Source organism: Dryobates pubescens, chromosome 1 (assembly GCF_014839835.1).
Source record: "Dryobates pubescens isolate bDryPub1 chromosome 1, bDryPub1.pri, whole genome shotgun sequence".
Taxonomy (NCBI): domain Eukaryota; kingdom Metazoa; phylum Chordata; class Aves; order Piciformes; family Picidae; genus Dryobates; species Dryobates pubescens.
In genome coordinates this window covers 39,621,454-39,648,584 of record NC_071612.1, presented here as the reverse complement: position 1 = coordinate 39,648,584, position 27,131 = coordinate 39,621,454, and the positions used below count along the sequence as shown (strand labels likewise).

At 45.5% G+C, this 27,131-nt stretch overlaps 1 long non-coding RNA gene across 3 annotated transcripts; it reads right to left on the bottom strand.

Annotated features, from left to right (window-relative positions):
• Window positions 1-5,237: 5,237 nt before the first annotated feature.
• LOC128897428 (uncharacterized) lies at window positions 5,238-26,193 on the bottom strand. 3 transcript variants are annotated; one of them, XR_008462374.1, is made up of 5 exons: window positions 26,084-26,193; window positions 25,903-25,941; window positions 15,283-15,430; window positions 14,495-14,589; window positions 5,238-5,898 (listed from the first exon to the last, which is right to left on the bottom strand). It is a non-coding gene; the product is annotated as an uncharacterized LOC128897428 (long non-coding RNA). The 3 variants fall into 3 exon arrangements; XR_008462375.1 differs by lacking the exon at window positions 5,238-5,898 and adding an exon at window positions 6,861-7,184; XR_008462373.1 differs by lacking the exon at window positions 5,238-5,898 and adding an exon at window positions 8,802-9,192.
• Between the last annotated feature and the right edge of the window lie 938 nt (window positions 26,194-27,131).

Here is a 27,131-nt window from a genome sequence, read left to right as displayed (position 1 = left end):
GTTTCATCCTCCAGCCACATGAATTAGGCTTTGAGTTCCTGCTTTCTATTCCCATCTCTTTCACTAACTTGTTTTAACAATTCTTTGCACCTCACGATTTGCCAACAAGTTTCCAGTGGTGAGAGAAACCAATTTCTGAGGGAAGGAAGGAAGGAAGGGAGAATCATAGAATGATCAAATTGTTTCAGTAGGAAGAGACTTCTGAGATCATTGAGTCCAACCATTAACCCACCACCACTATGGCCATTGAAACACATCCCAGCGTGCCACATTCACATTTTTCCCAAACACCTCCAGGGATAGTGATAACCACCGCATCCTTGAGCAGCCTGTTCCAATACCTGACCACTCCTGCAGTAAAGACATTTCTCCTAATATTCAACCTAAGCCTCCCCTGGCACGGTTTCAGGCCTTTCCCTCTCCTTCTATCACTTGATACTGCAGAGAAGAGACCAATCCCCACCTCCCTCTAACCTCCTTTCAGGTAGTTGTAGAGAGCACTGGGGTATCCCCTCAACCTTGTCTTCTCCAGACTAAACAACCCCAGTTCCCTCAGCTGCTCCTGACCAGACCTGTTCTCCAGGCCCTTCATCCACTTTATTGCCCAGTATTTATGGTGTAGACTCACCAGTGCTGAACCCAGGGGCACAATCACTTCCCTGATATTGCTGGCCTCACTACACCTTGTCTAGCCAGGATGCTGTTGGCCTACTTGGCCACCTGAACAGAAGAAATGTGTCTTTCACACACTGCTGGAGGGGGTAGCTTACTGTTCCAAACAGCATGGAGATGTTTGAATTCTCTGAGCCAGCTATTTCAGTTGAGGTAAGGTTGACTCAAATCTTCTTTCTCTTCAGTTCAGTGAGGGTGCTTTTTTAAGACAAGGCTTTAAACACCGACAATGTGTTGGCTGTGTGAGTGTGTTACCAAGCCCTGGTGTACTTGGCATAGGAAAGTGTATGTCCTAGAAGGAACATTTTGTCTCCACAAACTGTTCTACAGAAATCTTGGGGAAAAGCCAGCATAGTGTCAAATCCATAAAACCCAAAGCCTGATTTATTTATTTTTTTTAAGACTTTTTGCTTTCTCACCTTTATTTCTGGTTTGGGTTGCTTGATGGTGGTTTGTTTCTTTGGTTCTTTTTTGCTGGTTTATTTTTTGGTTTCTTTTCACAGTATCACAGTACATTGGAGGTTGGAAGGGACGTCAAGAGATCATTGAGTCCAACCCCCTTGCCAAAGCAGGATCACTTAAGGCAGTCCGCACAGGAATGCACCCAGGTGGGTTTGGAAAGTCTCCAGTGAAAGTCTCCAGAGACTCCACAACCTCTCTGGACAGCCTGTTCCAGTGTTCCATGACCTTCACTGTAAGGTTTCTCCTGATGTTGAGGTGAAATCTTCTGTTTTCAAGCTTGAACCTGTTGTTTCTTGCCTTATTACTGTGAACCACTGAAAAGAGCTTGGCCCCCTCCACTTGACATGCCCCCCTCAGATATTTATACACATTGATCAGATTTGGGGGTTCTTTTCTTCCTCCTCTCCTCTCCTCTCCTCTCCTCTCCTCTCCTCTCCTCTCCTCTCCTCTCCTCTCCTCTCCTCTCCTCTCCTCTCCTCTCCTCTCCTCTCCTCTCCTCTCCTCTCCTCTCCTCTCCTCTCCTCTCCTCTCCTCTCCTCTCCTCTCCTCTCCTCTCCTCTCCTCTCCTCTCCTCTCCTCTCCTCTCCTCTCCTCTCCTCTCCTCTCCTCTCCTCTCCTCTCCTCTCCTCTCCTCTCGTCTCTTCCCCTCCCCTCCCCTCCCCTCCCCTCCCCTCCCCGAGTCTCCTCTTCTCTTCCAAGGAACCAGACAAACTTGTCATAGCAAAATACATTTTGGTCCCATAAGCAGAAAAGAGATACTATTTATAAGAGTCTGTGGTGATAGGACAAGGGGCAATGTTTTGAAACGAGAGCAGGGTAGATTTGGGTTGGACATTAGGAGGAAGTTCTTTACTAAGAGGGTGCTAGGACACTGGAACAGGTTGTCCAGAGAAGTTGTGGATGCCTCATCCCTGGAAGTGTTTAAGACCAGCCTGGACGAGGCCTTGAGCAAGCTGGTCTAGTGGAAGATGTCCATGCCCATGGCAGCAGCATAGGAGCTAGATGATTGTCAAGGTCTTTGCCAACTCAATCCATTCTATGATTCTATAACAAAACGCTGGTTTCAGAAGTAGGCTAATCTACTTTTTCTGCTTGCTTTAGCAGCAAGTCAGCTTCTGTGACACACGCTTTTCAATATTCAGTGTAACTTGACTTAGTATTCATCAGGAGTTCTACACTGCTGAAAAGAATGTAGTTAATTGGCCATTTCTTTTTATTTTCCAGCAAAAAAAAAAAAAAATAAATCATAGAATCATGGAATCATAGAATCAAAGACACACAGAATCACAGAATTATTTAATCACAGAATTGTGGAATTATTGAATCACAGAATCATGGGATTATAGAATCTTGGTATCATAGAATCACAGAATCACGGAATTACAAGATCATAGAATCATGGAATTACAGAATCATGGAATCAGAATTATAAAATCATGGAATCATAGAAGTGTGAAGAAGAGCAGACTCAGAGGGAATCTCATCCATGCTGATCAATACTTAAAGAGTAGGTGTCAGAAGGATGGAATCAGTCTTTTTTCAGTGATGCTCAGTGACAGGACAAGGGGTGATAGGTACAAATTTGCACAAAGGAAGTTCCATCTAAAGATGAGGAGGAACTTATGTGCTCGAGGGTAGAATGATGGAGCAGGCTTCACAGAGAGGTTGTGGAGCTTCTATCTCTGGAAGTATTCCAAACCCACCTGGATGCATTCCTGTATGATTTATTCCAGGCGATCCTTCTCTAGCAGGGAGGTTGGTCTAGATGATCTCCAGAGGTCCCTTCCAACACTCACCATTCAGTGATTCTACAGTTCTTTGGTTATCTACACGGAATCACAGTATGGTAGGGATTGGAAGGGACTTCTGGAGATCATCCAGTCCAACCCTCCTGCTAAGGTAAGGTAAGGTTGCCCAGCCATATATACAGGTTGGTTTTGAGTCTCCACAAAGGAAGGCTCCACAACCTCACGGGGCAACTCCACAACCTTTCTCAGGAATATGAGATGGTAGCACATAGCTCTTCAGCCTGCACTGGAGGACAGTGCAGTGTCTGCATATTGTCTGTGCAGGAGAATCAAAGTAAGGCTTCAGTCGCTTCCTGCTCTTATCAAGGAAAGCATTAAGAGCAGGAACAGCAGCTGTGAGTTGTTTTTTTCCAGAGAAGCCTTAAAAAAGACAAAGTGAGAGCAGATATTGAGGGAAATGCGATTTAAGCCCCATTATACATGGAAATGTCTTCAAAGAAAGTAATTTTGAAAATGTGCTGAGGCACCAGTCCATTCAGAACTCCTGGGAACATATTCATCAACCACATTCAGGCAAAGGAAATTCCCATAATATACCTTAACATTTCCTGCTGATGGACTTCAGAATGCCTTAGATTGGCACTTACATGTCTTTGGGTACTGGTTGATAGTAGGTTGAACATGAGCCAGCAGTGTGCCCAGGTGGCCAAGAAAGCCAGTGGCATCCTGGTCTGCATCAGGAGCAGTGTGGCCAGCAAGATCAGGGAAGTCATTGTGCCTCTACTCAGCACTGGTTAGGCCACACCTTAAGTACTGTGTCCAGTTCTGGGCCACTCAGTTTAAGAAAGAAGTTGAGTTGCTGGAACGTATCCAGAGAAGGGCAACAAAGCTGGGGAGGGGTTTGGAGCACAAACCCTATAAGGAGAGGCTGAGGGAGCTGGGGTTGCTTAGCCTGGAGAATAGGAGGCTCAGGGGAGACCTTATTGCTGTCTACAATTACCTGAAGGGAGGTTGTAGCCAGGTGGGGGTTGGTCTCTTCTCCCAGGCAACCAGCATCAGAACAAGAGGACACAGTCTCAAGCTGCACCAGGGGAGGTTTAGGCTGGATGTGAGGAAGAAATTCTTCATAGCGAGAGTGATTGCCCATTGGAATGGGCTGCCCAGGGAGGTGGTGAAGTCACCATCACTGGAGCTGTTTAGGAAGAGACTGGATGGGGTGCTTGGTGCCATCATTGAAGGTGTTCAGGAGGAGACTTGATGGGGTGCTTGGTGCCATGGATTAGTTGTTTAGGTAGGTTGGATTGGTTGAAGGGTTGGACGCGATGATCTTGAAGGTCTCTTCCAACCTGGTGTATTCTATGTATTCTATGGTTTAGTTGATTAGATGGTGTTGGATGATAGGTTGGACTTGATGATCTCGAAGGTCTTTTCCAACCTGGTTAATTCTATTCTATTCTATTCTATTCTATTCTATTCTATTCTATTCTATTCTATTCTATTCTGTTCTGTTCTGTTCTGTTCTGTTCTATCTCCCAGCACCTCACATCTGGAGTACTGTGTCCAGTTCTGGGCTCACCAGTTCAAGAGGGATAGGGAACTGCAGAGAGGATGGCTTGGCTATGACAATGATGAAGGAACTGGAAGATCCATCCGATGAAGAAAGCCTGAGAGACCTGGGGTTGTTTATCCTGGAGAACAGCAGCCTGAGAGGAGATGTTATTAATATTTCTAAATATCTGACAGAGGGTATCAAGAAGAAGGCGCATGTCCCTTTTCTGTGGTGTCCTGTGATAGGACAAGGGGCAATGTATATGAACTGAAGCAGTGGAACTTCCACCTCAACATAAGGAAAAACTTATTTACTGTAAGGGTGCTGAAGCCCTGGACCAGGCTGCCCAGAGAGGTTGTGGAGTCTCCACTGGGCAATCTACCTGCTCTAGGTGAACCTGCTTTAGAAGGCAAGTTGGGCTTGATAATCTCCAGAGGTGCCTTCAACCTGTACCTTTCTCTGACTCTATGTTTTAATGAACAATCATTAACAGAAATCACATTGTTGTAAAGATAATGCAGGAACTGAATGCTTAAAATCTTTCTTTTCCCTTCATAAAGTGCAAAATATTTTACTAATGGTATTGCATGATAGATTGGCTCAGAGGTCAAGGTTTTTTGGAATCAGCAAGTCAGAAGTGACAGCAGCCTTGAGTGGTGGCTTTGATGACAGTGCTTGTGTGGTGAGAAAGCACCAAGTGTTACATGGGCTATTCTCAGCTGCAAATCCTAATTTTCCAGCAAGAGTGATAGTTGACTGAAGATCAGTAGTGATATTTCCATACTTCTCCAGTCATCAGGAGAGATTTATGTTGGATCTTAGAAGAAACTTCTTGGCTGAAAGAGTTCTCAAATATTGGAACAGGCTGCCCAGGCAGGTGTTTGAATTCCCACCCCTGGAGGTGTTTAAAAGCCAGAGAGATGTGGTACTAAGGTACATGGTTTATCCCTAGACTTGGCAGAGTTAGAGAATAGCTGGACATGATGATCTTAAAGGTCTTTTCCAACCTTTAATTCTAACCTAACCTCAGTAAAATTACTCAAAACAATTTAATATGTCATCCCAACTTTTATTTACAGAAACAAATATTTGGTTGTTATTACATCTATCATAGAATCATTAAGTTTTAAAGGTGTTTACCTGTCTAAACCTGATCCTTTGTAATTCCTTTCATGAAATCCATTTCTTGTCTGAATCGTCTATCTTTCACAACACTCCACTAAGCTACATTCCATCTGTGAAGCCTAAAAAGCCTTAATCATGCCTTCTAACAAATGTTATCACACTTACATAGCAAGGGATGCCCAGAGAGAAGACAAGAACATCTGATAACTTCTACCATCTGTGCATCTCCCACTTATGCTTATTCAAGAATCCTACCCCCAGTCTTGGTTCCTTCTTCTCCAAAGTGTTGTACATCCAATTGCACTTCCTTTTGTAGAGATAGGGATCTTTGCTGTCCTCTGTCTGCAACAGAAATGATGATTCTATACCACACAATTATGTTCAAAAGACATTACTAGGATCAAATTATTAGATGCTCATTTCATAATTAGAAAATTATTGAAATGAAGCTGTAGGTGGAATCACAGTGCCACTTGTAGTTGTGCAGTCTGATAAAGGCTTTCAAGAGAGTCACATTTTTACCACTGAAGGTCCCTACTTTCTTTACTGGGCAGAAGTGACTTTGAGGTGAAATCAAGGAGGGGAAAAAAAAATCATAGAATGCACTGACATGGAAGGGATCTCAAAAGGTCATTGCGTTCAACCTTCCTGCAGTAAACAGGGGCATACCCAACTAGATCCGGGTGCCCAGAGCCCCAGCAAGTCTGACCTTCAATGTCTCCAGAGATGGGGCTTCCACCACTTCCAGGGCAACCTGTTCCAGTGTTCCATCACCCTCATTGTGAAGAGCTTCTTCCTGATGCCCAACCTAAATCCACCCTGTTCCAAATTCAAACCACTGCCCTTTTGTCTTACAACCACAGACCCTTCTAAATAGTCCCATTTCAGCTTTCCTGTAGGTCTCCTTCAGATACTGAAATACAGCTTTAAGGTCTCCCTGGAGTCTTCTCTTTTCTAGGCTGAACAGACCCAACTCTGCCAGACTCTCTTCATAGCAGAGGTGCTCCAGCTCTCTGATCATTGTGGCCTCCTCTGGATCTGCTACAGCAGTTCCATGTGCTTCTTGTGTTGGGGGGCCCAGAGCTGGACACAGAACTCCAGGTAACTTCTCACCACAGCAGAGCAGAGTGGAAGAATCACCTCTCCTGACCTGCTGGCCACACTTCTTTTCATAGAATCACCAAGGTTGGAAGAGACCTCAAAGATCATCAAGTCCAACCTGTCACCACAGACCTTTTGATGCAGCCCAGGCCACCACTGGCTTTCTGGGCTGCAAGTGCCCACAAGGCTGCTCCTAATGTCATCATCCCACAGCCTGGACTGACGTGGAGGGTTGTCCCAACCTAGGTCTTGTGCTTTGCCTTGTGGAACCTCATGATATTCTCCTCTGCCAGCCTCTCCAGCCTGTCCAGGTGCCTCTGGATAATGTTCTGTCCTTCAGTCTTATCAACCACACCACCTGGCTGATAAGAATGAAATCCCAATATATATTTGTGAACTCTGAATAACATTCTGATTTTCTTTAGACAATGCAATGATGTACATCATCAAAAATTCCATTTTTTACTTTCTTGTCTCCAGGGTGTTACTTGGACAATGTGCAGTAAATAAAGGCCTGGAGGCAAACACTGAACAGGGGAAAAAAAGTATAAAGTTAATTAGTTTTTTATTAAGTCTAACCTTAGACAATTTTCTTCTGTGTAATTCAATAAAAATACATTTTAATCTATTACAACATATTTCTTTCATTATTTACTTAACAGGTGTTTCTTCATTTGTGTTTCATTACATCATTTATTAATTTCTTTATTTGATTGATTCTAAATTGAAATGCAGTAGGGAAAAAAATTGATGTGAACATGTAATTAGATGGAAATCAAACATTGTGATGGATGAGACCCCACCTGGAGTCCTGTGTCCAGCTGTGGAGCCCCCAACACAAGGACCTGTTGAAACAGGGCAGAAGCATCTCTCCTGTGAGGTCAGGCTAAGAGAGTTGGGGATGTTCAACGTGGAAACAAGAAGGCTCTGGGGAGACCTTCTATCAGCCTTCCAGTATTGGAAGTGGGATCCAGAAGAACTGGAGAGGGGCTTTTGACAAAAGCATGGAGTGACAGGACAAGGGGTAATGGTTTCAAACTGGAAGCAGCTGGATTATGATGAGACATGAGAGAAATTCATCCCCAGTAGTGTGGTGAGACACCGGGACAGGTTGCCCAGAAAAGTTGTGGAGACTCTCACCAGCCTCCAATTTCCTTCTCCACATAATTCCTTTCTATCCTTTCTGTTCCCTGCCTGTATTGATACTTGAGATTGCCCCTGCCCCACCTACAAGACCTAGCAATTTGCTTTGTTGAACTTCATGAGGTTAGTTTGGGTCCACCTGTCCAGCCTGTCCAGGTCCCTCTGGATTACATCCCTTGGTTCCAGTGTCTCAACCTGACCACACAGCTTGGTGTCATCAGCAAACTTGCAGAGGTTGCTTCAGTTCCACTCTCTGTGTCATTGTAGAATAGCTTAGATTGGAAAGGACCATAGAGATTATTTACTCCAACCTCCCTGTCATGGCCAGGGATGCCTGTCTACTACACATCACCATTAAAGATGTTAAACAGCAGTCCCAATATGACAATGCCACTCATCACTTGTCTACAGAATCACAGAATCACCAAGGTTGGAAGAGACCTCAAAGGTCATTAAGTCCAACCTGTCACCACAGACCTCATGATTAAACCATGGCACCAAGTGCCATGTCCAATCCCCTCTTGACCACCTCCAGGGATGGTGACTCCACCACCTCCCTGGGCTAAAAACTCTCTCAGTGAAGAACTTTCTCCTCACCTCCAGCCTAAACATCTCCTGGCTCAGCTTGAGACTGTGTCCCCTTGTTCTGGGGCTGGTTGCCTGGGAGAAGTGACCAACCCCCACCTGGCTACAACAACCCTTCAGGTAGTTGTAGAGAGCAATAAAGTCTCCCCTGAGCCTCCTCTTCTCCAGGCTAAACAATCCCAGCTTCCTCAGTCTCTCCTCATAGGGCTTGTGCTCAAGGCCTCTCCCCAGCCTTGTTGCCCTTCTCTGGACACGTTCAAGAGTCTCAATGTCTGTCTTAAACTGAGGGCCCCAGAACTGGACACAGTACTCAATGTATGGCTTAACCAGTGCAGAGTACAGGGGCACAATGACTTCCCTGCTCCTGTTGGCCACATTATTCTTGATGCATTCCAGGACGCCATTGGCCTTCTTGGCCACCTGGTACATTTATACATCAAACCACTGACCATCACTCTTCGAGTGGCACCATCATTGAATAAATCAGTTTGATTTTTTCCCCCCAAATTTAACCATAGCTTCAGACCTGGAAAGAAGGATTGAGGTAAAGCTCAGAAAAGTGAAAAGCAACTTTTTAAAAAGGGATATTTTATTTGAAGTGTCATGAAGTCATGATGGTTGATGTTATCATTCTAACTTAGAACTTCCAGAGTAGTAATAATACCAAGTTAAGTCAATAACTTCTTCCAAAAATGACATGTTAGATGAAAGTCAGAGAAGTTTCCTTCTCATGACTTCATTTTTCATGAAATTTTTGGAACTGTAGTAAATTAAATATCTCTTCTTCCAATGACTCAGGTAGTCTCCCTTGACAAAAAGACAATAATAGTAGGAAAAAAAACAAACCAAAAACAAACCACCAAATGTTGTTAAAAGAAACCAAAAAAAGTTAATGAATAAAAGATTAATAACTTAGTTAAAAAGTCAATTTCACTCAAGGGTCTTGATTCACAGGTTGAAAATTGATACTGGAACTCCCTCAGCTTTCTGAAATATGTTTTTTTCCCCCTCATTTCTTGTTTATAAAATTTTAATTGTATTTGTTCATAAAACTAAAGAAAAAAAACCTCCAACACTCCCCTATCTTCAGCCTCTCCGTTACTCTTTCTATTTGTTGCAGTTTGAGCTGGGTGCCCCCCTGGTGTGTTCACTTCCTGTGTCCAGAAGTCCAGCCCAGAGGGATGGACACAGGAAATTGTGTGTATTTCCTACCATAATTCTTTGCACCACTATAAGATCCAGTGCGGAGTCTGGCACTTCCTCTTTCCTTCCCTCTCCGAGACTTGGTAACTGGGGGAGAGATCTCCCGGCCATGGGCCTGATTGGGCCCAAGGCCACAGGGGGATGGGCAGTCTCAGGCCTGGCCAGCTGAGACTAGCCCAGCAGAGGGAGGGGGAAGAAGGAGCCCTGGGGGTTTTGCATGCACCCTCAGGTGGGGATGGGATCTTTCTTTGTCACTGCGCTTTGGGTTTTCTGTAACATTCACTGCTTTCTATTTAAACTTTCATCACCTTTGCAATCCGTTTGTCTGAGTCGTTATTTCTGCCTGTGTTGGGGAGGGGATCTGCCCCAACCCATTACACTATTCCGCTCTTAGAATCATAGAATCAACAAGGTTGGAAAAGACCACAAAGATCATCAAGTCCAACATGTCACCCAACACCTGATGACTACTAAACCATGGCACCAAGTGCCATGTCCAATCCTCTCTAGAACACCTCCAGGGATGGTGACTCCACCACCTCCCTGGGCAGCACATTCCAATGACAAATGACTCTCTCAGTGAAGAACTTTCTCCTCACCTCAAGCCTAATCTTCCCCTGGCACAGCCTGAGACTGTGTCGCTTCCTATTCTGTCTCTCTAAACTTCTCTGAAGTACTTGATAAAAGAATCTTCATGGAATTATTTATTCTACCATGTGGATTTCTTCCTCATGCCTAATCTAAATCCAAGATCTAGCCCCACCAGTGTCCAGTACAGGGGAACGATCACTTCCTTGGTGCTGCTGGTCACACTTGCTTATGCAGGGCAGGATGCTGTTGGCCTTCTTGGCCACCTAAGGACACTGCTCCAAAAAAAGCAAAATTAAGTGAAATTATCCTTATTTGCATAAAGATACCCAAATCCATGCTAGATTGCTTCAGTTTTCAACAAGGATTATGACATTGAAATCAGGAAAATCCTTCCTCATGAGGGTGGTGAGGCACTAGAACTGCTTGACTAGAGAAGTCGTGGAGGCTCTGAGTCTGGAAGTGTTGAAAGCATGGTGGGGTCTTGAGCAAGCTGGTCTAGTAGGAGGTGTCCCTGCTCATGGCAGGAGGTGTGGAATTAGATGATATTGAAGGTCCCTTCCAACCCAAATGATGATGATGATGATGTGATTCTATGATTCTGTGATTCTATGACTCATGAGCTGTCTTGTAATAGACATTTTTGATATTTAAATTAAAAGCTAGGATGGGACCAATCTTTTTTCAGTGGTGCCCAGTGACAGGACAAGGGGTAATAGGCACAAACTTAAATATAAGTAGTTCCATCTAAACATGAGGTGGAAGTTCTTTAATTTAATGGTAATGAAGCCCTGTAACAGGCTTCCAAAAGATGGAGTCACCTCTGGAGACATTCAAAACTTACCTGGACATGCTTCTGTGTGACCTTCTTTAGGTGAACCTGCTTTGGCAGGGGGTTGGACTTGATGATCTTCAGAGGCCCCTTCCAAGCCCTCCCATTCTGTCATTCTATGATTCTAATTAAAAGCTTATTTAGTCAAAGCACCCCCATTGATTTCTTCATGCTTTGCACCAGGTTCTGTATCTTCACCCACCAACCAGCTGCTACAGCCTTCCAGCCTGATTACACTGTTAAACTTCTTTTTCTCTCTTACTTTTTTTCTACATGATCTTCAAAGGCAAAGAAAGAGGTCTACTTTGGATTGCCCTGCCTGTTCTTTAATATGCTTAGAGTGCAGTTATTGCCTGCTGAGCTCTGGATGAGTTTTGGTTTGCTGAAGAACAATGTTTTAATCGTCTGGCAGAATGAATGAACTGGGAGATATGTCAGGCTTCTATCAGAAGATGAAAAATGTGGAAACTTATCAGCACTTCTCCTCATCCAGATGTATTGTAGGTCATAAACCCCCTCTCTCTATAATTCTTATTACTCTTCTAAAGGAAGCTAAAAATGTAATTATGCAAAGGATGATCACGAAGAAACTGCAAGCCAGCTGAAACAGGTGTAAAAATCTGGATGTCTGGGCATGGGGAAAAAGAAAAGAAAAAGAGGAAAGAGCAAAAGAGATAGGAGGAGAGCAAATTATTTCAAAGACAAGCTGTTTAACCTCATGAAGCTTAATAAGTACAAGTGCAGAGTCCTACATATGGGGAGGAATAACAACATGCACCAGTACAGGTTAGGGGTTGCCCTGCTGGAAAGCAGCTCCACAGAGAAAGCCCTTGGAGTGCTGGTGGACAGCAAGTTCTCCATGGAACAATAATGTGCCTTCGTGGCCAAGAGAACCAATGGTATTCTGGGATGCATCAACAAGGATGTGTGTGTCTTGCAGGTCTAAGGAGGTTCTTCTACCTCTCTACTCTGCCCTGGTGAGACCACATATGGAATACTCTATCCAGTTTTGGGCTCCTGAGTTCAAGAAAGACAGAGAACTGCTGGAGAGAATCCAACAGAGAGCCACGAGCATGACTAGGGGACTTGAGCATCTCCCCTATGAAAAGAAACTGGGATCCCTGGGGCTGTTTAATCTTGAGAAGACTGAGAGGGGATCTCATCAATATGTATAAATATCTGAGGGGTGGGTGTCAAGTGGATGGGGCCAAGCTCTTTTCAGTGGCACACAGTAATAAGCCAAGGAACGACAGGTTCAAGCTTGAACATAGAACATTTCAGCTCAACATGAGGAGAAAGTTCTTTACAGTGAGGGTGGCAGAACACTGGAACAGGCTGCCCAGGGAGGTTGTGGAGCTCTTCTCTGCAGACTTTCAAAACCCACTTGGGTGTGTTCCTGTGCAGACTACCGTAAATGATGCTGCTTTGGCAGGGGGGTTGGACCTGACGATTTCCTGAGGTCCCAGTCCCTTTCAACCTCTAATATACTGCGATAGTGAAAAATTAGAAGTGGCTACAAATTTTCTTTTATTTGGAAGAATGAAGATGGCAGCGGAAAACATTTCAGAAATGTGGTGAGGATTGTGTCAGAATCAGAGAATGGTGAGGGTTGGAAGGGACCTCTGAAGAGAAGAGGAGACTCAGGGGTGACCTTATTGCTGTCTACAACTACCTGAAGGGGGGTTGTAGTCAGGCAGAGGTTAGACTCTTCTCCAGGCAACCAGTACCAGAACAACAGGACACAGTCTCAGGCTGCACCAGGGGAGGTTTAGGCTGGAGGTTAGGAGGAAGTTTTACACAGAGAGAGTGATTGCTCATTGGAATGGGCTGCCTAGGGAGGTGGTGGGGTCACTGTCACTGGGGGTGTTCAGGGCGAGGCTTGACAGGATGCTTGGTTGCATGGTTTAGTTGATTAGGTGGTGTTGGATGATAAGTTGGACACGATGATCTTGAAGGTCTCTTCCAACCTGGTTTATTCTAGTCTAGTCTAGTCTAGTCTAGTCTAAGATCACCCAATACAACCCCACTGCTAAGGCAGGATCACCTCAAGACGGTCACACAGGAACACATCCAGGTGGGTTTGGAATGTCTCCAGAGATGGAGACTCCACTACCTCCCTGGGCAGCCTGTTACACAGCCTGGCAACTCCTACAAGAAAGAAAGTCTTTCCTAATATCTAACCTAAATCTGCCCCGGTGAAACTTGAGGCCATTTCCTTTTGCCCTGTCACTTGTTACTAGGAAGAAGAGACTAACACCCACCTCACTCCAACCTTCTTTCAGGGAATTGCAATGAGCCAGGAAGTTTCCCCTTGGCCTCCTCTTTTCCAGACTAAACAACTACAGTTCTCTAAGCTGCTCCTCACCAGACCTGTTTTCGAGATCCTTCACCAGCCTTATAGACCTTCTCTAGAGATGCTCCAACACCTCAATGTCTTTCTTAGAGTGAAGGGAGCCTCCTTTTATTCAGACTAATGTGTTTATGTTTTAATCTAGGTCAGGGAAAGGTGCAGAGGTGCACCTCTTCACATGTGTTTATTGTTCTTTACCATTAACAGTAGAAAGTAGAAAGTGAAAAGCTCTTTGTTTTTTTGGTGCGGGGATAGTCATGACTCTGTGGTGGTCAAAGAGGATTACAGAAAAAAAGGGTTCTAGTTCTGCCCTGCACAGCTAAATGGAGGTTATAACAATGTGCCTTGTACAGATTCTACTTTTCATATAGAATGGAATGATAAATCTAGCATAGCAAAATACACAATTAAGTAGCTTAAATCATTGCAAAACAAGGGTAAATGGGATGCCCAAAAGGTAATCAACACATTGGTCCTACTCTTAATTACTGGGAGGGAACTGGGATTGAAGGGAACTTGGTCCACTCAAAATTACTGTGAATTAGTATGGAGAAGAGGAGGCTGAGGGGAGACCTCATGGTTCTTTGCCACTCCTTGAAAGGAATTTGGAGTGAGGTAGGGGTTGATCTCTTCTCCTTAGTGTGAGCTGATAAAATGAGAGAAGATGGCTTCAAATTTTGCCAGGGGAGGTTTGGTTTGATATTAGGAAAAATTTCTGTCCTGCAGGAGTGGTCAGGCATTGGAACAGGCTGCCCAGGGAAGTGATGGAGTCACCATCCCTGGAGGTATTCAATAAATGCATGGGCATGGCACCTGGGGTTTAATGGCCCTGATGATCTTAGGTTGTAGGTTGGACTCAATGATCTTAGATGTCTTTTCTAACTGAAACAACTCTATGATTCTATTATGCTTTCCTTGCCACTGTATTTATTTCCTTAATTTATTATAACTCTCTATTTCTGTGACCTTTATTTCAGGAGGAGAGCAATTATCATTTTTTATGAAGAAGACAGAAACATTAAAGCTCTCAAGTAAGTGTGTGGACTTAAAAAATGCCAGTTAAGGTGCAGCATACTTTGTAGCATACTTCGGGGTTAATTTAAAGGAGGGAACAGAGCATGACAGAGTTCAATTACCTGTAAGAGCACTGGAATTTTCACAGCAAAGGGCCTTCTGAACTCTGCAGAGTTGCCATCTTGATTGGGTATTTTCTCTTCTACTCAACAGGCAACTGCCACAGTAGATTCAAGAAGATATGTCAGATATTTCATGCTACCCTGAATTATGTAAATATTAAATTAAAGCTGCACAGGGTGCTCTAAAAATATCAGACAAAAGGATTTGTGATCTGGTGGTTCTCATTTAAATATGTAAGAAAATTTCAACTCATTGCAAGGATATTTAATAGAATCATAGACACATTTTGGTTGGAAAAGAGCTTTAAAATCATCAAGTCCAAGCATTCTCTAACTCTCCGAAATCTCCTGCTAAACTGTGTCCCTCAGCACCACATCTCTCTGTCTTTGAAATGCCTCCAGGGATGGGGACTCAACCACCTCCCTGTGCAGCATGTTCCAATGCTTCCAAACTAAGAAATTTTTCCTACTATCCAACCTAAACCTTCCCTGGTGCAACTTAAGGCCATTTCCTCTGGTCCTATCACTTGCTACTAAGGAGAAGAGACCAATCCCCACCTCACCCTAACCTCCTTTCAGGGAGTTGCAGAGAGCAATGAGGTCTCCCCTCAGCCTCTGCTTCTCGAGACTAAATAACCCCAAATCCCTCAGCTGCTCCTCATCAGACCTATTCTCCAGACCTTTCATTATCTTTTTTACCCTTTTCTGGACATGCTCCAACATCTCAATGTCCTACTTGGAGTGCTGGCCCCAAAACTGAACCCAGTATTCAAGGCTGATGTCCTTACCACTGCTGAGTCCAGGGCTACAATCATTTCCCTGGTCCTGCTATTCTTGATCCAGACCAGGATGCTGTTGGACATCTTGGCTACCTGGGCACAAACTGTCTCATCTCCAGCCAGTTGTTGACCAGCACCTCCAGATCTTTACAGTATCCTAAAAACACAAATCAACAAAATAAACAAACACATAAGAGAAGCCCAAACACAAATTAGAAATAACCAAAATGCAGAAAAGAAGAGAGAAGAGAAGAGAAGAGAAGAGAAGAGAAGAGAAGAGAAGAGAAGAGAAGAGAAGAGAAGAGAAGAGAAGAGAAGAGAAGAGAAGAGAAGAGAAGAGAAGAGAAGAGAAGAGAAGAGAAGAGAAGAGAAGAGAAGAGAAGAGAAGAGGAAAAGCAAAGCAAAGCAAAGCTACTACTCAAAAAAGCAGAGAACAGAAATGTAAAATAATATTGTTGAGATGTCTTCAAGAGTGTGTGGAGGCAAAATGGTTTTATAAAGTCTTTGTGCTCTGTTCTGTATGTTTGGGAGAGATGACAGAAATAAGTGGGAGCAGGAGTTTGAGAAGAGCTCTATTTCAACATTTCTCTAACCATTTAGTATATTTTACTGTTATCCATAACATTTCATGACAGAAGACTTTTCTTTCTACATGTAGCTCTCTGGAACAAAAACTTCTTTGAAAGTCTTTTCAGAATGAGCTTATTTGGCTTTCCAGCAGTCCATCCAAGCAGATATGGTTGCCACTTACTCAAATATTGAAGTGATTCCAGAATACATATGAATAAAAGGTATAAATGGGCAAAATTGTGGTTTGATGAACTTAATCTGGAGAGACATATTTGTTAGTGGTTTGCTGGGTGACTGAGCAGGTCACTGCACTTCCTTGTATTTCATAGGGATAATTTACAAAGACTTAGAGTGGGCTCAGCATTCATTGTTAGTGACTATTGATACCTTGGAAACCTTTTATTATATCATAGAATCATACAACTCTAGAATGATTTGGGTTTGAAGGGACCTTCAAGATCATGTAGTTTCAACCCCCCTTCCATGGGCAGGGACACCCTCTACTGGACCAGGACCCATCCAGTCTGGCCTTGAGCACCTCCAGGGATGGGGCATCCACAACCTCTCTGGGCGACCCATTCCAGTGTCTCACCACCACCACTGTAAAATTTTCTCCCCAATATCCAGTTTAAATCTAAACTCCTCAAGCTTAAAGCCACTGCTCCTTGTCCTATCACAGCAAGTCCCTATCAAAAGTCATCCCTCCCCATCATTCATGTAAGTCCCCTTCAGGTAGTGGAAGGCAACTAGAAGGTCTCCCCAGAGCGTTGTCTTCTCAGATTCACAGATTGCACTGGGTTGGAAGGGACCCTCAAGTTTCATCTTGTCAAACCTTCCTGCAGTGAGCAGGGACATATCCAACTAAATGTGGCTACTTGATACAATATTGAACACTATGTTAAAGCAACATTACTTTAAACATTATTTTATTTCTTCCCTGCAAGAGTGGTCAGGCACTGGAACAGGCTGCCCAGGGAGGTGGTGGAGTCACCATCCCTGGACGTGCTCAAAATACACATGGGCATGACATTTTGGGACATGGTTTAATGACCAGAGCGGTCTTAGGCTGATTGTTGGACTCTGTGATCTTAATGGTCTTTTCCACTCAAAACAATTCTATGATTCTAAACTTAATAAACCCTACCTTATTTCCAAAAGTAACTGTGGAGCTCTCTGCTGGTGGATCTAGGTGTAGATGATGTATTTTGAGCCTACCCAGCCAGTAACAAAGGCCCATGCAGCCACTTGCTCACTCTTACCCACCTTTCATGGGATGAAGGAGGAGAAAATACAGTAAAGGGTTTGAGTCGAAGGACAGTAAGGGCTCACTCACCATTTGTGGTCATGGACACATGACAGACTTAACTCAGGGATGCAAAATCAGTGTAACTGAAACAAACCCACCACAAATTCACTAATTCAGTCACAATAGGAAAATAATAGACACAACTGAATCTTAAATACAAACCTTTTCCCCACCCCTCCCTTCTTTCTGGGACCAGCTCTGCTACTTCCTCCCAAAAGAATCACAAAGGGACAGGGAATGGTGGGGTTGAGGTCAGTCCTAGTCCATCCCATGTTGTTTTTCCTTCTCCCTCCTCAGGGACAAAAAATTACAGTCATCCCTTGCTGCATAATGCTGTCCCTCCAATGGAAGACAGTCCTCCATGAACCTCTCCAACTAGTGCGGGCTCCTTTCATGTGCTGTGATCATCCCAGTGAGGACCCACTCTAGTAAGGGCTTCCCTCAGAGTCACAGCTTTGTTCGGAACCAGGCATTTGCTCCAAAACAAAACCCTCCGCGGTCCATAGACAGGGTTCTGCTCTACCCTTCACCTCTAATGCCTGAAAGAGCTCAGCTTGTCATCTCACTGTGGGCGTGAAGGGAGTGGCTGTTCCAATCTCAAATCAGGTTTGAGCAACCTAGTCTGGTAGAGGGTGTCCCTGCCCATGACAGGGGGGTTGAAGCTAGGTGGTCTTTAAGATCACTTCCAAGCCAAACCACTCAATGAATCCATGTGCCTCCCTATCTCCTTCTTCACTGACTTTAGGGTCCACATATTGTTCTCTACCACTTCCCACTCTTCTCCAACACAAAAGAGCTCTTAAAACAAAAGGTGTTGCCCAACACAGATTCATAGATTTTTTTCTGTTGGAGAAGACCTCTAAGATCAATCACAGAATCACAGAAACATTCAGGTTGGAAAAGACCCTCAGGATCACCAAGTCGAACTGAGAACCCTACTCTACAAAGTTCATCTCTAAACCATATCCCCAAGCACCATGAGTCCAACCATCAAGTTCAGACCACCATGGCCATTAAAACATGTTTTTTCTCTCATAATGTTATGATAGAGGTGCTGATTGGTTCAGCCTTGACCAGAAGTGGGTCCAGTTTGGAGCTGGGGGATCTTTTAGAGGCTTCTTACAGGAGCCACACAGATATCCACCTGCCCTACTACCAATCCTACCCCATTCCCAAACCCAGCACAGCACCTCAGCTGTACCCATTTCATATTTTCAGTGGACACATTTTCCTTTTTCTGTCAGTGCTACCTCTCATGCACTTCATTTAAATTTAAACCCACCTTTAATTATCTCCCTTGAATGGTTCATTGTATGGCTTTATGTAGAATATATACTAATGATTCATAATTTCCTTCTATTCCTGATTGGGAGTCATCCAAGCTCACCTTAAATACTTTTTGGTTATTCTTCTCCTAGAGTTTATTTTGCATTTAGGGGAACTGAACAATAGTTGAATTTAAAAGATACATCTATAAAATAATGAGCACTCATTATATAGCCCTGCAAATCCAGAATTGACTATGAAGCATAAATCCAACCAAAATCTGCCGTCTCTCATCAAAATTCACATGTTTTCTTAAGAACTTCCATTAATGTTTCCTTCTGAGTTTCAGCATAGTCTGTCCTTCCTGTCTGGTCGAGGGTGGTTAAAATTTTTTGTCTGTGTCTGGGGACCAAAAAACCTACACAAAGCCAACAAAACCCCCTCATTAAAAAAAAAAAAAAAAAAAAAAGAAGAAGAAAAAAAGAGAAGAATCAGATAATCATAAATTCACAGATTCACAGACTACATCAGGCTTACATCGTCTGGTCTTGAATGACTCTAGGGATGGAGCCTCAATGACCAAAATCAGAAAAATCAGAGAAACATAAAATCATAGAATGGGTTGGGATGGAAGGGACTTTCATGATCATCTAGTTCCAATCCCCTGCCATGGGCAAGGACACTTCCCACTAGACCAGATTACTGCTCTAGAAAGAAAGGGGTGAGGGGTTTGGAGCACAAGCCCTATGAAGAGAGGCTAAGGGAGCTGGGGTTGATTAGCCTGGAGAAGAGGAGGCTCAGGGGAGACCTTATTGCTCTCTACAACTACCTGAAGGGAGGTTGTAGGCAGGCGGGGCTGGTCTCTTCTCCCAGGCAACCAGCACCAGAACAAGAGGACACAGCCTCAAGCTGCACCAGAGGAGGTTTAGGCTGGATGTTAGGAGGAAATTCTTCACAGAGAGAGTGACTGGCCATTGGAATGTGCTGCCCGGAGAGGTGGTGGAGTCACCATCACTGGAGGTGTTTAGGAGGAGACTTGATAGGGTGCTTGGTTGCATGGTTTAGTTGATTAGGTGGTGTTGGATGATAGGTTGGACACAATGGTCTTGAAGGTTTCTTCCAACCTGGTCTGGTCTATTCTACTCCATTCTATTCTATTCTATTCTATTCTATTCTATTCTATTCTATTCTATTCTATTCTATTCTATTCTAAATAAAAGAAAACCTTAAACTTCACCATATTCATCTACACACATTTCAAAAACCCAAGCAAAGAGAACCACAACCAACTGTTGCTCAGTGTTACTTTTCATCATTCCTTCTGAAAGAGAAGACTCACAGAAGTTGATGAAATCATACCTGTGCAAAGGATCTTCTGTTCTGAACAGTCCTCAAATGTTCCTCTAGGAACAAGCATTTAGAAGCAAGGGAGATGCAACCATTGTTTCCCAACACATCATTTTTATGCCCTTTACAGAAGCACAGAATTGCCTAGATTGTAAATGATCTTTGGGATCCAGTCAAATCATTAACCTAACTCTGATAAGTCCTTGACTAAACCCTGTCCATAAGGACTACATCTACATGACTCTTAAATACCTCTAGGTGTGGTGACCCCACCACCTCCCAGGGCAGCCTGTTCCAGCACCTGAGAACCCTTCCAGTGAAGAAATTCTCCCTAATGTCCAACCTAAATCTCCCCTGGTGCAACTTGAGACTATTTCCTCTCGCCCTATAACTTGTTACTTGTTTGAACAAACAACCACCTCTCTACCTCCTTTCAGGGAGCTTTAAAGAGCAATGAGGTCTCCCCTCAGCCTTCTCTTCTCCAGGTTAAAAAACCACAGTTCCCTCAGCTTCTCCTCAACAGGCCTGTTCTCCAGACACTTCGTCATCTTTGCTGGACTTCTCTGAACATGGCCCAGAACCTCAATCTCCTTCTTGGAGTGAGGGGCAAAAAAACGAACACAGGATTCAAGATTCAGCCTCACCAGTGTTGAGTCCAGGAGAACAATCATATTCCTAGTCCTGCTGGCCACACTATTCCTGATCCAGGCTGGGATGCTGGTGATCTTCTTGGCCACCTGGGAACAAAGTGGCTCATGTTTACCTGGCTATCAACCAACATCCCCAGGTCCCTCTCTGCTGAGCAACTCTCCAGCAACTCTGCTCCAAGCCTGCTCCAGAGTTACATGAGGGTGTTGTGACCCAAATGCAGAGTGATTAGACAGTGTTAGATGATAGGTTGGACTCCATGATCTCAAAGGTCTTTTCCAACCTGGTCTATTCTATTCTATTCTATTCTATTCTATTCTATTCTATTCTATTCTATTCTATTCTACTCTACTCTATTCTATTCTATTCTATCCCAGCACTTGGCCTTGTCAAATTGCATACAATTGACCTTAGCCCAGGTCCCTCTGCAGCATCTTCCTACTCTCCAGAAGATCAAAACCCCCATCCAATTTAGTGCCATCTGCAAACTCACTGGGAGTGCACTCGATTCCCACATCCAGATCATGGATAAAAATCTTTAAAGAGATCTGGCCCAAAAACTGAGCCCTGGGGACAGCCAGTTATGACTGGCCACCAACTGGACTTAACTCCATTCTCCACCACTCTTCACACTCTCATATCTGACTCAAAACTCAAGGAGAATAAAAGAGAGAATATTTAAACAAACTGGCAGCTCCATGCTTAGCTATCATCCAGTTGTAGCTGTTCTTTGCTTAAAAGTAAATCTTGGGGTTTCCTATTTTAAACTTTTAAAGTGTACCAGATGAATAATTGAATCATTTCTGCCTACTACATGCTCCTACACAGCTAGTATATTTACAGTAAGGTGAAAGCCACCAGCCAAGTGCTGGCACTCAAAATAATTCATAAAATTCATGGAATGGGTTGGGATGGAAGGGACCTTCAAGATCTTCCAGTTCCATTGCCCCTGCCACAAACAGGGTGATCTTCCACTTGACCAGGTTGCTCAAGGCCCCACCCAACCTGGTCTCGAACACCTTCAAGAAGGGGGCCATCCACAACCTCCTGGGGCAACCTGTTCCAATGTTTCACCACCCTCACTGTAAAGAATTTCTTCCTAATATCCAGTCTTAAATGTCCCCTCTTGCACCTTAAATCTATTCCAAGCTGAACTTCCCTGTGTCCCATGACCTCCCACTATATTCTGAAGCTAAGGGAGCTGTGAAGGGGCCAGAAGAGTTTATGATAGGAAAGGGAGGCGAAGAGATCACAATTGCCACCGGATAAGGAACATGAAAGGTCAAGGCAGGCTGAGTGCTGCTGTGGTGTCATTTCAGCTGTTTGTCCCTTGGTGGAGTTCTTGAGTCACTTTCGCCCTTTCTCCAAACGGTTTTAACTGCTTTCTGTGGGGTTTTGTCTTTTTTTTTTTTTTTTTTTTTTCCCTCTTTCTTTCTTTCTTCACTCTGCTTCCCACTTTGCTGGCATGTTTACTGTATTTAACCTTTTCCTCGCATTATTATAAATCTGTTACTTCCAAGCCCACCTGGTTTTACTGATTTCCCCCCCACCCCCCACCCCCAGGAGCTCCTTCATTTGTGCTCACAACTGCGTGCATGTGAATAGCAGCCCATAATACACATCTCTTAATATACAGAGTGGCACAGACACATCATCAAACTGTCTCTCTTTAACTCCGAGATGGATTCCCACCACATATCCCAAAAGTAATTTCCCATTGAGAGCCACCGACATTCCTAAACTGCCAACAACAAATTGTTGTGGGCTGCAAGTTCCAACTGCAGACGTGAGTTCAGGAGCCAGGGGCAGGAGCCAGGGGCAGAAGCCAGGTTCTGCCAAGAGATGTAGATAAACCCACCAGGGATTGCATCTACATGCCTCAGTAATAACCCCTATCTTTCCAGTCCTAATGATGATCCCCATCTTCCCAGTCTTAGCAACAACGCTCATCTTTACAGTCCTAGTGATGACACACCCCCCATCTCCCCAGTCCTAGTGATTATCCCCATCGTTCCAGTCTTAGCAATGACCCCCATCTCCCCAATCTTAGTGAAGATTCCCATCTTTCCAGTCTCAGTGATGACACCCCATCTTAAAAATGACCCCCCATCTACCCAATCGTAGTGATGACTCACTCCTGTCTCCCCAATCTTAACAATGACCCCCATCTCCCCAGTCTGTATCTACAGCCCCAGAAACAAAGCCCCACTGCAGTGCACAGGGGAAAGGGGGTAGATTAGAGGGGCTTTCAGAGAGGCTGGGGAAGCTCCCAGGCTGCTTTAGGATTCCCCCACGTACAAGCCGGCTGCAAATGTCAGCAAGACGGATTCCTTCCCACACGCAATCTGCCACCTCGGTGGCCTTATCAGATGTTCCCTTTAAGGACACAAGCTCTTATTTCCCCTCTGTCTATCCCCGGCAGCTCCAGCTAGTTTATTTATTACACTCGATTACATTTCTGATCCCGTTTCCCACTTGATCTCCTCGGATCAGGAGGACAAATGTAGTGGTCTGAGCGCCTGTGCACATCTGTGGGCATCTGGGCTGTGGGGGTTGTGCAGGGGCTTGAACTGAGGGGGGGAAGAGGGAACTTACACTGTGCAGCAGATTTGACCAAGAGGACCGAACCTTCCCTAACTGAAGTGCCTGGACTTGGTTCTACTGACACCCAGACAAGCTGTGACAACCCTGATGTTGGCGGGGTTGTGGGGAGGGTGCTGGTGAGCTGGGGGGAGAAGGGGGGGGGGGAAGGGGAATAGGATGCAAGGGTTGGATGAAGGGAGGGATGGATGGATAGATATAGATAGGTAGACTGATAGACTGATAGATGGATGGATGGATAAATAGATTAGATAGATAGATAGATAGATAGATAGATAGATAGATAGATAGATAGATAGATAGATAGATAGATAAAGGGGTGGATGGATGGTTGGATGGATGAATGAAGGGATGGAGAGATAGTTGGATGGAGGGATGAGTAGATGGATGGATGGATGGATGGATGGATGGATGGAGTAAAGAATGATAGATGGATGGACAGACACACAGACACAAGCAGCACAACCTTGTCCCGTCCCCCCGTTCCCCTCCCCCAATTCCAGCAGCCAGGGCACGTGTACCAGGAGCAGCTCTTCCATCCACCATGCAGCTCACGTCGGACCCATTTCCCACGCCGGCTGCCTGCCCTGGGAGGAGGAGGAGGAGGAGAAGAAGGGAGGAGGAGGGGGAGGAAGGGAGAATGATAGGAAAAAGAGGAGGGGGGAGAAGGAGAGAAGCAGGGGAGGGGGGGGGGTGGGGGTGCTGTTACCTCTGTTCCGAAAGAGGAACCAATCCACTGTGAAGGACGCTGCATTCTCGAGCAGGAAAGACATTGCACATTCAGAGGGAGATTGCATGTGAAGACACTGAGTGGGGTAGGGGGGGTGGGGTGGGGGGTGTAGGAAAGAAAAGGATGGCGGAGGAGGAGGATGGGGGATGCTGCGGGGGGACGGCTGGGGAGTGCAACCCGCATGTGAAAGGCACAGTGTGTGCAGAAGGGTCGGAAGAGAAGGGGGGAGCGGGTTGCACATGGCAAAGAGAAAGAAATCCCTCATCTGCTTGAAAGAGGCTTCTGGCAGAGCTGAAGGGTGGGAGGACAGGAGCGATGGAGAAGCGGAGCTAGGGTTGATACGTCCTCACCCTCCAACAGAGCCCCCCAGTTCCGGGAAAGTTTATGGTGGGGAGGTAAAAAGCACTTTCATCCAGCCCCTTTCCCTCCACCCTCCCCGGGAATGCGTTAAGTTTCCTGCCTGCCTTTTTAAAAGCACAAGCGGGGGGAAAAATAAAGGGAAAGAGGGAAGAAGGGGAAAAAAAAAAAAGACAAAAAATTGAAGGAGGGGAAAAAAATGAAGAAGGGGGTGTGATGGCATCGCTTTGCTCTGGGAATTCCTGCTGACTGGGATGGACTGGAGCTTCCACCGCCGCTAAAATTCCTCGCTCCCGCAGCAGCAGAACGAGTGTGTTTGTGTGTGTGGGGGGGGGGGGGAAGTTAAATTTGAAAAATTCCGGTTGCTTGGCAAAATATAATAGGGATTTGGGATTAAGCCTACTTAACCCTCTGCGAAGATGCTGAGCATCCCCACCACCACCACCCCCAGCAAGCCCCCAGCCCCCTCCGTCCGGGACTGCGGCGGTGAGCACTGAGTCTGCGCCGAGCCGGGGCTTTCTCGCTGATGCTGCAGATATCAACCAAGCATCATTAGGGGGTGGTGAGGGGGTTTGTCTTCTGACCAAGAAGGGAAGAGCATCCCTGCATCCCTCTGGAGAGGAGAGTAACCCCCATCAGGCTTCAGCTCTGCCCCTCCGGACTCCCCAAGGGGAAAAAGAAAAAGGTGGCAACCCTCCTTCCCTCCTTCTTCCTTCCTTCCCACCTCCCACATTCATTCACCGCCCCCAGCGGCAACCACACGTTGTGACCCCGTCTCTTTCAACCACCTCAACCGTTCGGCTGTGCCACCGCGGTGACAAGAGGGACATTTCCCCGCAGTCCTCTCACCAGCAGCTTCCTTCAATGTGAGGAAAAAAAGGAGCGCACACAACTTGTGTGTGTCCCCCCCTCACCCCAACATGTGGTCACTGGAGAAGAGGCAGCAGATAGATTCCTAATGCATTGCTCTCGGATTCCGGCTAGATTCCTGATGGAATCCTGTTGGATTCCGGCTAGATTCCTGCTGGATTCCTGCTCGAATCCTGTCGAATTCCTACTGGATTCCCTACATGCACCCACACAGCATTTCTGGTCCCACTGGTTGCCCCAGGCTAGCCCAAATCCTATCTTTCCCCCAAACCTGTCCGGAATACCTTTATTATTTATTTTTTTCTTTCCCAAGTGGAGAAGCAGGATCATCCAGAAATCCAAACACCAGGGACATACCAAAACCGAGTAGATGACCCAGAACCAGCAGGAGAAGACAACGGGAGGGTAGTGGTGGCGGAGTGGGGGTGGGGGTGTGGGAGGAGGAGGGGGGCACGGGGCGGGCGGGGGGGTTAGTAGGCAAAGTTGAGCGCAGAGCTTTACCATTAAAGTTTATTTCCCACTTTCCCCAGCGAGGTGACGCTACCATTTTAGCAGCCACCAAAGCAGCAAGTCCCCTCTCACATAGAAATCTGTCACTTTAACGCGTTTTTTTCTACACTCCGTCCCTTCCTCAGCATATTTTCCACTGGGGTTTTCTCTCCCCCCCCCCCCCCCCCCCCCTTTTTTTTTTTCTCCTAGGGAACCCACAAACACACACACACAAAACCCCACATTGCATGATGGTGCCACTACGAAGAATACGAACACAAAGACCGAAAGCTCCAGCAGCACTGGGAAGCTGGACAAAAGTCTGAGATTTAACGAGAGCCACATACACCACCACCCCCTCCTCCCCCCATCCTTTGGTCCCGGGATTTTGGAATTTCACGACCCGGGAAAGAAGGGACAATGCATGTGGAACGAGTTTTCTTACCGGCGTGAGACCGCAAAACGCGGAGCCCCGGCGGTGCACCTGAAAAACAAAAAGAAAGGATTCAAACATCGACTTTAAAAAGCCTACAGCAGAGGGGGAACTGGAGCGGGGGGGGGGGGGGGGGGGGGGGGGAAGGCTAAAGAGGAGGAAATCGCGATATATCGCGCGTTTGCAGAGGCACCGGCAGGGTTGGAGGTGGTGAGGAGCAGCTATCCCGCAGCAGAAGCAGTGGGTAAGGTTGAGCTTTCTGGAGTGCAGCGCTTGACTCGTCCTCCCTCCTCCTCCTCCTCCTCCTCCTCCCCCATCCCTCCCTCCCTTCTCGCTCCCTCTTTCTCTCTCCCTCTCTCTTTCCCTGTCTATGTAGCGCAGGCGGCTCTGCTGCTGCAGCATCAGCCAGGAGCTTACCCAGAGAAGCTCCAAGCAGCTTCCCCAGCACTTTATTTAGGCAAAAACTTGCCTCTTTACTCTTTTTATTTTTGGTCGTTTGTTTTTTTTTTTTAAATTTCCGAGTGGGAAGCTTCTCTCAGTTGCCATTCAACATTTCAAGCCGCTTTGCTGTTGCACAGCTTCTGAATTCCCTACTTCTACCGGATGATCTTAAATGTGTTTTCCAACCAAACGATTCTCTGATGATTCTGAGAGGCACAAGGAAACCACAGTCGCAGATTTCCACCCAGCGTGGCGGTGCAGACCACAGGAAAACATCTGACTGAGCTCATTCGACTTGCAAACAGAACTCTCTCTTTTATTATTTTATTATTTTATTTTTTAAAAAAAATACTACCGTGGCTTCTCCCCCCCCCCCCCCCTTCCCTCCCCCTCTTTCCCCCCCTCCGCTCCTCCCTCCCCCTTTACCATTCCGCTTGGATGTAATTGAGAAGCGGTGTTAATTCACGTGGAGGAGAGAGTGGTGGTGGGAATCCAGTTAAACATCTTTGGGTTTATTTACTGCTTAATCTGGCTGTGGACACAATAGTTTTGGTGGCTTCACCTTTCGAACTGAAAGAATCCAAGTTGAGATTTGCTCACCTGCATTTTGGGACGGGAAGGAAGGAAAAGGAGGAAGAGGAGGGAGAAAAAGAGGGAGAAAAGGAGAGACTGCAATCTCATTTGTGCATCGCTCCCAGCGCTGCAGAATCCAGTTTGCTCTAAACCCCCATGCAGTGCAAATGCAGGTAAGGCACAAGCACACCCCCAAAAACTGCGGATGTCAACCCAAACTTGGGACC